This window comes from Enhydra lutris, unplaced genomic scaffold (genome assembly GCF_002288905.1).
Source record: "Enhydra lutris kenyoni isolate GAN:26980312 unplaced genomic scaffold, ASM228890v2 scaffoldscaffold56, whole genome shotgun sequence".
NCBI lineage: Eukaryota > Metazoa > Chordata > Mammalia > Carnivora > Mustelidae > Enhydra > Enhydra lutris.
Genome location: NW_019154140.1, coordinates 13,228,735 through 13,241,456, shown reverse-complemented (window position 1 = coordinate 13,241,456; position 12,722 = coordinate 13,228,735). Strand labels below are relative to the sequence as shown.

Sequence of the window (12,722 nt, the reverse complement as noted above, 5' to 3'; positions counted from 1 at the left end):
GAAAGACAATTATCATATGTGGTTCCATTGTTTACTTAATATGTTTAATCTGTCTTCCAATAAGAAGGTTTGGTACTATAAGACTGCTAATACTTCATACATTTTTTCCTTCCCACTCTGTTGCTCACCAGCAATGGACCTTGAAGAGCTTCTTGTTTTGTTTGATTAGAATTTTAATGTATTTGCCAAGAATAATATTAGGAATTAGTACTTTCCCCAACTAGACTATAGTAATATAATCATGCCCAAATGATATAATGTGAGTGTAAAACACCAATAAAATTGTGCAGATCCTAAGTAAAAGCTATAGATTCTTTCAGGTTCCCATAGTTTTAAATATGCATGAAATAAACACAACTTTTTGTCTCTGTTTTGTTTTACAAACCAGTTACCACATTGGCTGTTATACCTCAAGATCTAAGGCAAATTACTCAACCTTTCCAAGCATCACTTTGCACACCCATAACAGAGATAATCAGTCTATGTTACCATAAAGCTGTGAAGATTAAACATGGTATTATTTAGGACATACCTGGTTAATTGTTCTCTAGAGAAGAGATATTATTTTTTTAAAAGATTTTATTTATTTATTTGACAGAGATCACAAGTAGGCAGAGAGGCAGGCAGAGAGAGAGAGGAGGAAGCAGGCTCCCCACTGAGCAGAGGAGGAAGCAGGCTCCCCGCTGAGCAGAGATGTGGGGCTCGATCCCAGGACCCTGGGATCATGACATGAACAGAGGCTTTAACCCATTGAGCCATCCAGGCGCCCCAGAAAAGATATTATTATTTATGAAATTCCTATCAAACACTCAGGTGGCATAAGTGTAATGGTGACTGCCTACATCTCCATCTGCTATATATTTAAACAAATAATACAGATTTGGGAAGCCTGGTGGCTCCATTGGTTAAGCGTCTGACTTCAGTTCAGGTGATGATCTCAGGGTCCCAGAATTGAGACCCACATCAGACTCCCCACTCAGCAGGGTATCTGCTTATCCCTTTCCCTCAGACCCTCTTCTTCCCCTGTTCATGCTCTCTCTCTTTCTCAAATAAAAAAAATAAAATATTTATTTTTTATTTTTTATTATTTTTAAAGCTTTTATTTATATATTTGACACAAAGAGAACACAAGCACGGGGAGCAGCAGTCAGAGAAGCAGGCTTCCTGCTGAGCAAGGATCTGATGCTAGGCTTGATCCCAGGATGCTGGGATCATGACCTGAGCTGAAGGCAGCAACTTAACCAACTGAGTCACCCAGGAGCCCCTAAAATCTTAAATAATAATAATAATACAGTTAAACAAGGGTAGTACATAAAAAAGACATAACACATGCCTTGAGCATAGCTAGAAAGGAAAAGATGTATGACTTTAAAATAATTTATAAGCAATAAAATAAACACTCAACTGAGCATGAAGAACTGGATAGATACTCCAGTTTGTGTGCACAAAATATGATTGTTGGATAATTTATTTCATACTTTTTATAGCTTTAAGAAAGAAAATGTAAGAAAAAGAAAAATGTGATATTAGTAATGGAACACAAGATTTTAGAATAAATCTATGAAAAGAGTGTTTACTCAAGTCTTTACAGTAAAAATAAATATTTATATTATTTGGAACAATCAGGAAAATGATTATTGTTTTATAGCCACTGATGTCCTATTTAGTCTTACAAATCAATGAGGAAATGGAACCTATAGAGGGTTTGAAAGAAAGACACAACAAAGTTACTTTAGGTTTAAAAAAAAGCTTAAGGAAATGAGCACATCATAGCAAGTATTTGGGAGATGGATATTAGAAGATACTCTAGAAGTTGAAATTTTATTTGCCCTTTATTGGATCTTTGCAGTGACATCCATTCATGTTAATACATATTTTCATTTCTTTCTAGAAAGCAGTACTTTATGCAGCAAGTTTCTGAAAGCTTGTTTTACTTGCTGATTCCTCAGGGCATAAATAAAAGGGTTCAACATGGGGGCAATTGAGGTGTTGAGAATAGCTACTCCTTTGGTCAGTGATGCTCTTTCTTTTGCTGAAGGCTTGACATACATAAATATACAGCTCCCATAAGGGATGGAAATGACAATCAAGTGAGAGGAGCACGTGGAGAAAGCCTTTTTCCTCTGACTAGCAGATGGAATTCTCAGGATTGTGCTAAGGATGCACAGGTAGGAAAGAATCACTAATGCCAAAGTGAAGATCAGAGTGACAAAAGCAAAGTAAAAGCCAATCATCTCTAAAAGCCATGTATCTGAGCACGAGAGTTGTAAGATGGGGAAATAGTCAAAAGAGAAATGATCAATTACATTGGAAGCAACAGAAATCTAGCTGGAGGATGAGCATGAGTGGTGGGAAAATGGTAAGAAATCCTCCTAGCCAGGACCCAAAGACAAGCAGGGTACAGACTTTTTTGCTCATGATGGTGGTGTAATGAAGAGGCTGCAGATGGCAACGTAATGATCAAAAGACATGGCAGTGAGAAGAAAAAGTTCAGAAACACCCATGAAGATGAAGAAAAATAGTTGAGCTAAACAATTCTTATAGGAAATGGTTGATATTCGTAATGATTGCCCCCCAAAATTTGGGGATAGAGACGCTGGTGAATGTGATTTCTAAGAAGTAGAAATTCTGCAGGAAGTAATACATAGGAGTCTTGAGATGACAGTCTATCAAGGTGAGGGTGATGATGGTTAGGTTTCCATTGATACTTAATACATAAGCCATAAATAAAAAGATAAAGATTACAACCTGAAGCTGTGGGTCATCTGAGATGCCCAAGAGAATGAACTCTGTAATCATTGTATGGTTTCTCATACTGCTTTTTATTTTCTTTAAGCAAAATCTGTTGAGAAACAAGGCAGAAAGAAAGAGTGTGTGAACAGTAAAGGAATTGAAAATTTAAGAGTTCCTATTATTAGCTCCAATGAAATGAAGAAATGGAACATTTTTCCTGTGTGCAGTTTTGCAATATCCACTCAGCCTGTTAAAGCATAAATATTTTATACAGCCTCTCTTGAAATGGAAAACCGTATTCACAGGTCTACGTTAAAAGCCCCCTCACGAATGACTTTACATAACACCTGTACCTGTTACCAAATTGTCTACATGTGCAATATATTGCTTAATTTTTATTTATTTATTTTTAGTTTAATTTCAGTATAGTTAACACACAGTGTTATATTCATTTCAGTGTACAATATAGTGAGTCAACAATTGCATACATCGCCAAGTACTCATCAGGACATGTGCACTCCTTAATCCCCACCCCCTATCTCTCCCTTTCCCCGACGAACCTCCCCTCTTGTAATCATCAGTTTGTTCTCTCCAGTTAAGAGTTCCTTGGTTCCTTGGTTCCATACTTCACATTGGATACTCCAATGGGAAAAAAAAGCAGTCTCTTCAACAGATGGTTTTGTAAACTGGTTAGCTACATGCAGAAGAATGCAACTACACCTCTCTCTTACACCATACACAAAACTAAACTCAAAATGGATTAAAGTTCTAAAAGTTGACACCTGAAAGCATAAAAATCCTAGAAGAGGGCACAAACAGTAATCTCTCTGAAATTGTCCATTAACAACATTTTTCTAGCTATGTCTCCAGAAGCAAGAGCAATATGTTTCTGCAAGAATTGTTATCATGTCTAATTTAGATATTGAGACACTGTTTTCTAGTTTCAAGGTTGTTTGCTCCTAAGACTGAAATGTCTAATTCTGAGTTTTAACTCTGATGCCATTTTTGAACTTTGCTGTCTTCTAAGATTTTGGTGGAAGCTGAAGACCCAGTCACAATTTCTGAGCTTAATAAGAGCTATGATTATTGTTATTTTTAATATATATTCTTTCAAATGTGACCAGAAGAAATAAATGTGTTTCCTGTCATAGAAATATAATACTAGAATTGCCTTGGTTATAAATCAAAGTAGAATTCTTTATTTATGTGAAAGAAATCAGAAGCCAGAGATATTATTTAATACATAGATGAAGCCATACAAATAACAATTCTTACAGCAAACTGGTACATTTATGTCATCTTCATGTTCCTTATTTAAATTAACAATTGACATACTTGACTGTTTTTTTTTTTCTTTTTAAACTATGCTCACTTTGTCTTTTTGCTCTCCAAATTTTTCTGAGGACAAGAGGAGTTCATAAAGGAATTTTGTGATGACAAATATTTTCTTGTCTTTTCTCCAGAAGACTAAACAAGTAGAATCAATAAAATTCTTTGTAAAATTTACTTTTAGAAACCACAAATTATTAATATGTTTATCTGTATGACTTTTATCCATCATATTCTCTCTTTATTCTTAGGAACCAGCATTTTATCTATGCCATAAGTTCTTGATAGTATTATCAAGTATTATCAAGTATTTTTTTTTTCTATGGGTGAACTGGGTAAGTCTGTAGGGGATAAGTGTCAAGTTTGTATTGTGCCTTTTTTTCTTTTAATTTTTCTTGACAATCAACATTCTCTTCTTTTAGGAATAGACACATATTTGGTATAACATACCAGCAGAATTGGCAGATCAAAAGGCAGAGATTGTTCCTGTGTTTTGAACAATGACTGAATATAATGAATTTTACAATTAGTAACTGTACATATACTAATTTGATAACTTTGGGATCCCTGCAATTTTTTTTAAAGATTTTATTTATTTGACAGAGAGATCACAGGTAGGCAGAGAGGCAGGCAGAGAGGCAGGCAGAGAAGGGGGGGGAAGCAGGCTCCCCGCTGAGCAGAGAGCCCGATGTGGGGCTTGATCCCAGGACCCTGAGATCATGACCTGAGCCGAAGGCAGAGGCTTAACCCACTGAGACACTCAGGCGCCCCAATCCCTGCAATTTATTTCAACAAAATAACCACTGGAATAGAAGAGAAATGAGCACATTCATTGACAAGTGTAGAATGTACTTATTTTTTTGATATGTCTAATGATACAGGTCTTAAACATAACCCCAAATTTTCTTAANACTTAGTGATTTGACAAGTTTATACATTATGTTATGTTCACTACAAGTCTAGCTACCATCTGTCCCCTTACACTGGTTTTATAATATCATTGATTGTATTCCTTCTGTTGTGTTTTACTCCCATGACTTATTCATTCCATAACTGAAAGTCAGTATCTCCCTCTCCCTTTCACCCCTTTTATCACCCCCCACCTCTCCTCTCACAACCATCAGTTTATTCTCCATATTTAAACATCTGAATCTGATTATTGTTTATAAAATTTTAAAAATAAGTCACTTATGAAGAGAATCATATGGTATTTGTCTTTCTCAATCTGAGCTGTTGCGCTTATGATAATACCCTCTATATCTATCCATGCTACCTCAAATGGCAGGATCTCACCCTTTTTTATGGCTGTGTATTTTTCCACTACATATATTGTATATACATACACACACTAAGGTATATATATGTACACATATATGTACATATATGTGTGTATAGATATAGATATAATCACCTCTTCCCTATCCATTCATCTATTGTCAGACACTTAGGTTGCCTTCATATCTTGGTTATTGTAAATAATGTAAAATAATGTCAGTAAGCATATGGGTATATTATTCAAATTGGTGGGTTTTAAGGGGGGTGGAAAATACCCAAAAATAAAATCATTGGGTCCTAAGGTATTTCTATTCTTAATTTTCTGAGAAACCTCTATGTTTTCTACAGTGGGTGTAATAATTGACATTCTTACAAACAGCATATGTCAGGTCCTTTTTCTCCACATCTTCCCAACATGTGTTATTTTTTGTCATTTTGATTTTAGCTATGCTAAGCTGGTGGAATGTAACATCTCAGTGTGGTTTTGATTTGTATTTACTTATTGATCCATGAAGTTGAGCATCTTGTCAAGTGTCTATTGGCCATCTATATGTCTTGTGTATTCAGGTCATCTGCTCATTTTAAAATCAGATTGATTATTTTTTGGTGTTTAGTAGCATAAGTTCTTATATTTTGGAATTTAACCCTTTTCAGATATATTGTTTGCAAATATCTTCTCCTATTCAGTAGGTAGACTTATTATTTTGTTGATGCTTTCGTTTGTTGTGCAAAAATTTTTGTTTTGCTGTAGTCTCAGTAGTTTATTTTCGCTTTTATTACCATTGCTTATCTAGAAAATTGTTGCTATAGTCCCTGTCAGAGAAATTACTGCCTGTGATTTTTTTTCTAGGATTATTTATGGTTCCAGATCTCACATTTAGTTTTTTAATTCATTGAGTTTATTTTTTTTATTTTTTTATTTTTTTTTAAATTTGAGTACACTGGGTTGGAAAGTAGCAAGTTTCATTCTTTTATATGTAACTCTCCAGTTTTATTAGCACTTTTTATTGAAAATACTGTTCTTTCCCCATTGCATTTTCTTAACTCCTTTTCATAGATTAAGTGACAATATGATCATAAGTTTATTTCTGGGTCTGTAGTCTGTTCTATTGATGTGTGTGTCTATTTTTGTGCCAGTACTGTACTATTTTCATTACTATACTTTTGTAGTATAACTTAAAATCTAGGATTGGGATACCTTGAACTTTATTATTCTTTCTCAAGTTTGCTTTGGCTATTTGGGGTCTTCTGTGGTTCCATACACATTTTACGATTATCTGTTCTTGTGAAAAATGCTATTGGTATTTTGATAGGGATTGCTCACTGAGGTCTCAGGCAACTGGATGCAGATCCTAGTCCAGTCTGGGCTTTTAGGGTATATGGGGAGACAGAATCCCTGCAGCTCTTTGGTGCTTTTAAACTGCAGCTTTTCCTTCTGTGCCCAAGGACAGAGGAATCTTCCCAGGCCCTCAGTACTAACCCTCCCACTTATGGTCCAGGCAAGGGGGTGGGGCCTCACTTTGTTACTGTGTCTCCTGTTTATTCTGTGCTCTTGCCTTTGTCTTTGTCTTTGGTTGTTCAGAAGCTGTTCAGTCAACCCTAGTTCTTCAGGAGGAATTGTACTACTAATAAGTATAATTTGGTGTAGTCTGTGAAGAAGGTGTGTTCAGGGTCTTCTCCCCACACCATCTTCTCCTATCAAAGATACATATTAATATCTTGAAAAATCAGAAGAATATTTGAAACTTTAACTTTACATTTTCAATTATAGGAGTAAATTGCATAAATTACCAGAGGAGATTTGTATGTAATTTAGCAGTTGCATTGTTGGTTAAATTTTAGGAAATCAGGTTGCTACCAATATCACATCACAGCTATAGTGCTAAATCCATTTGTATGCATTCCTTTGCATATATACAAATACTTGTAGAATATTTATATGAGTCTAAATTTTGATAAATATTTCAAAATTTCCCTCCTACAGACAAAAGTAAAAACCATTGCAGGCTAACAATCACAGATATTAGAAATCACTTACATATTTTATAAACGGGAAGACAAAATGGAGCCACACTTCACTTAGTAATAAAGACAGTCTCATAAAGACCAGATCGCAGTGTCCAAGTGTTGAGGCTAGAGACCCAATATCTTCATAAACTTGCCATCTGTCACCATACAACAGGTTTACAATAGCATTGACTATATTCTCTCTGCTGTACCTTTTATTCCTGTGACTTATTTATTCCATAACTAGAAATCCGTACCTCCCACTACTCTTCACCCATTGTGTTCATCACCCCCAACACCTTCCATATGGCATTTGTGATTTTGTCCTAATATATGTTCTCCATATTGTTCTCTGCACTGATGGGTTTGTTTCTGATTTGTTTCCTGGTTTACTTGTTCATTTTGCTTTTTAGAGTCTACATATAAGTGAAAACTTCTGGCCTTTGTCTTTCTCTATCTGGCATATTTCAATTGGCATAGTATTCTCTGTGTCTATCGATGTAAATGACAAGAACTCACCCTTCTTAATAGCTGAGTAATATTCCATTACACACACACACACACACACACACACACACACACACACAACTTCTTTCTCTATTCATCTCTCAACATACACTTAGGCTGATTCCGTATCTTGACTATTGTGAATAATGCCACAGAAAATGTGAGGGTGCATAAATCTTTTGGAATTAATGTTTTTGATAAAATATTTTTATTATTTATAATACTAAGCAAATGATTTATGTTCCATAACTACCAGTTTATAGTCACAATTATAAATCATTTACGTGAAACCTACAAATACTTTAAAGGAGGACACAACTCAGCCACTTTCCTGATATATAGCGTATTTATCAAATGAGCTCAGCATTTCCTATAGCTGTGACATGGATGTGGGAAGATAGCAGATTAGAAGTTTAAAATTTTTTCTCTTGTTAAATCTTCATGATAACGTTAGTTCATATTAATCAGAATTTTTTGATTTCTTTGTATGAGACAGTACTTCAAGGACCAAATCTTTGAAGGTTTGTGTCTTTCTGGTTCCATAGAGAGCAAATGAAGGAGTTCAGCATGGGGCCAACAGAGTTATTGAGAATAGCTACTTCTTTGGTCAATGAAGTCCTTTTCCCGGCTGCTGAGTAATTAGCATATATGGAAATGACAATGACAATCATGTGAGAAATATTAGTGAACTAAACATTTTTTTTCTTTCACTAGCAGATATGATGTATATTGGGTAATATCACAAATGCCAAAGTAAATAGCAAAGTAACCAAAACAAAGGAAAAACCAATTACTTCTAGGAGCCATGCATCTGAGAAGATAGTTGTACAAGCAAAAGATAGGCACAGACAAAGTTGTGACATTGGACACACATTTATCGAGCTGGAGCAGAAGCATAAGGGGTGGGGAAATGGTCAGGAACTTACACAGCCATGCATAGAGCACAAGCAGGAAGTATAGTTTCCTGTTTATGACGGTGATGTAATGAAGGAGTTTACAGATGGCAAGAGAGTGGTCAGAGGACAGAGCAGTTAGAATGGGAAATTCATTCACCTCCATGAAGATAAAGAAAAATTGTTGGACTATATAACTGTTATGAGAAAGGATTTTGTCCTTGGTGATGATTGTCCCCAGAAATCTACAAATACATAGAGTGGTAAATGAGATTTCTAAGCTAGAGTAGTTTCATCTACAGAAACACACAGATGTCTGTAGATGGAAGTCTATGAAGTTTAGAGTAATGACAGCCAGGTTGCCAATGACACGTAATATGGATGTGATAAATAAAAAGAGTAAAATCACAAGCAGAAGATCAGGATCATCAGAAAGGCTGAGCAGGACAAACTCTGATCATTGTATGGTTGTTCATCCTCCCCCCCCCTTTTTTTTTCCTTTTTTAAAGATATGTGACAACATTGATGAGTCTGGAGGAGTTTAGGTTAAGTGAAATAAGTCAGTCACAGGAGAACAAAAATTGCATAATTCCACTTATATGAGGTGTTATAATTAGTCTATCTCATGGAAATGGAGAGTAGAAAATTGGTTACTTTGGGATGGATCAGGGTGGGCAATGGGGAATTGCTATTAACTGGCAGGAGTTCAGTTCTGTATGGTAAATAAGTAGCAAAGATTTTGAAGATGAATATTGTTGAAGAAAATTGTTTTCTGTACTACATTTTGCTTAAAGTTAACAGTACTGTATTGTAGATAGTCCAAGATGGTGGATGAGTAGGAGACATTAGTTTTTGTCTGGCCCCAGGAATTCAGCTAGATAGCTTTCAAAGCATTCTGAACACATGTGAACTCAACTGGAGATCTAAGAGAAGAAGAGCTGCAACTCTACAAATAGAAAAGTGACCAATTTCTGCAAGGTAAGAGATCTGGAGAAGTGAATCTGAGGTGATCTATGGGTTGATAAACTGAGGAGGGAAGGAGACTTCATCAGCCAGCTACTGGAAAACAATATAGCAGAGAGCCTAAAATCAGAACTTTTAGAAGTCTGCTCCATTGAGGGCCATCCCTGTCTGAAAGGTGCTCAGGTGGTAGAAACAGGGTAGGATACTTGGTGGCACAGTGTGGTCTCAGGATCCCCAGAGTCACAAGAAGACCAGGATGTGGCAGAGTTCCCAGACATCAGAGAAGGGAAGCTGGCTGCAATCAGTGAGCCCAGGAATGGACTCTCAGGTCAGGTTGCCATATACCATGAAGAGCAGCATGGCTAACCCACCGCCCTTCAAGCAGGGGCCAAGCAAGAGGCAGAACTATTGTGAGACCCCCTTTCCACCTGTGGAAGGAGTGGCATGAGTGTGAACCACAGGAGTCTGCAGGGTTTGGAGGCTCTAAATGGGGTTACATGCCTGGGATAGAAATGCGCTCTCACAGGCTGGGTGGGCACTAAGAGTGGATAAAGACCAGCGAGATGGGAGTGATTGACTACTTTTATCTGAGGGCACACTGAGGAGTGGGGCCCTTTTCTTTAGTCTCTGGGGATGGAGACTGGAAGGCTGCCATTTTCATTCATATCCTCTAAAGAGGCAGGGAAAGCCTTCAGGGAACAAAAGCCACAGGGAACAATCAGAGCAGATTACTTAGCCTGATCCTTTGGCAAGGGCAGTGCCAGTGTGTCTGGGGCAAATAAATTGGAGATTCAGTGATCTCAGGAAGATCAGCAAGAACATTTGGCTCAGACCAGGTTTACAGATTATAGGAAATTGCAAAACTCCAGTGCTAGGTGAAAACAGTATATAGAATTCATGGTTTTTCCCCACAATTCTTTTATCCTTCAATTTTAATTTTTTTCTACTTCCCTGTTCAACCAATTTCTTATTTTGCCAACTCTTTTTTTTAAAGGACTTTATATATTTATTTGACAGACAGAGATCACAAGTAGGCAGAGAGGCAGGCAGAGAGAGAGGAAGGAAGCAGGCTCCCTGCTGAGCAGAGAGGTTGATGCGGGGCTCGATCCCAGGACCCTGAGATCATGACCTGAGCTGAAGGCAGAGGCTTAACCCACTGAGCCACCCAGGCACCCCTTACAACTCTTTTTTAAAAATCTTTTTAACATTCATTTTCACACTTACATTCTATCCTTTTATTATATTTAATTTTATTTGTGTGTGTGTGTGTGTGTATATATATATATATATACATATATATATATATATATGTATATATATATATATATATTTCTTTTTTACAATTTTGGGATGCAACTTCTTCTAAGAAACAGGTAACAAACAGATACACCAAGAATGTAGTATATAGCAATACAAGCCTTTCTCAAGAAACATGAAAGGTCTCAAATAGACAATTGAAACTTACACCTAAAGTTGCTGGAAAAACAACAGAAAATAAAGCCTAAACCCAGGAGGAGAATAAAATTAATAAAGATTACAGCAGAAATCAATGAAGTAGAAACCAAAAGAGCTGTAAAATAGATCAGCAAAACTTGCACCTTGTTCTTTGAAAAAATTAAAAACCCCTGACCAGACTTATCAAAAAGAAGGAGAAAGGACCCAAATAAATAAAATCATGAAGGAAAGAGAGAGATCTCAACCAACACTGAAGAAATGCAATTATAAGAACACTTTAGTAGCAACTATATACCAATAAATTAGGCAATGTGGAAGATATAGATGCATTCCTAGAAATGTATATCCTACTAAAACTGGAAAAGTAAGAAACTGAACAGACACATAACCAGCAAGGTAATTGAAGCAGTAATCAAAAATCTCACAACAAACAAGGGTCCAGGACTGGATGGTTTTCCAGGGGAATTCTACCGAACACTTGAAGAAATACTATTCTTCTCAAAGAAAGCCTATTCTTCTGAAGCTTGTTCAAAAAATAGAAATGGAAGGAAAACTTCCAAACTCTTCCTATGAGGCCAGGATTACCTTGATCCCAAAATCAGAGAAAGACCCTACCAAAAAGGAGAATTACAGACCAATATCCCTGATAAAAACAGATGTAATAATTCTTACCAAGTTACTAGCCAATAGCATCCAAAAGTGCATTAAAAGGGTAATTCACCTCGACAAAGTGAGATTTATTCCTGAGCTGCAAGTGTGGTTCAACATCCACAAATCAGTCAACATGATATACTACATTAATAAAAGAAAGGACAAGAACTGTATGAACCTCTTAATAGATGCAGAAAAAGTATTTGATAAAGTACAGAATGCTTTCTTAATTAAAACTCTTCACAGTCTAGGGATAGAGGGAACATACCTCAATATCATAGAAGCCATATACAGAAAGCCCAGACAAATATCATTCTCAATGGGGGAAAACTGACAGCTTTTCCCCTAGGGTCAGGAACATGGCAGGGATGACCTCTCTCACCACTATTGTTCAACATAGTACTAGAAGTCCTAGTCTCAGCAATTAGACATCAAGAGAAACAAAGGACATCCTAACTGGCAAAAAAGTCAGACTCTCACTCTTCATAGATGGCTTAATATTCAATGTGGAGAACCCAAAAGACTCCACCCCCAAATTACCAGAACTTATGCATGAAATCAGAGTGGCAGGATATAAAATAAATGCACAGAAAACAGTTGAATTTTATACACTAACAATGAGACAGAAGAAAGAGAAATTAAGGAGTGGATCTCATTTACAATTGCACCAAGAACCACAAGATACATAGGAGTAAACCTAACCAACAGGCAAAGGATCTTTACTCAGAAAACTATGGAGTACTCACAAAAGAATTTGAGGAAGACACAAAGAAATGGAAAAACACCCCATGGTCATGAACTGGAAGAATAAATATTGTTAAAATGTCTATGCTACCTAGAGCAATCTACACATTCAATGCAATCTCTATCAAAATACCATCAACTTTTTTCACTGAGCTGGAAAAAAAA

The 12,722-nt window shown here is 36.3% G+C and overlaps 2 pseudogenes; both read right to left on the bottom strand.

Annotated features, from left to right (window-relative positions):
• Window positions 1–1,877: 1,877 nt before the first annotated feature.
• Window positions 1,878–2,814, bottom strand: LOC111157929 (annotated as a pseudogene).
• Window positions 2,815–8,351: 5,537 nt separating this feature from the next.
• LOC111157767 overlaps window positions 8,352–12,722 on the bottom strand; it is a 6,178-nt pseudogene continuing 1,807 nt past the window's right edge.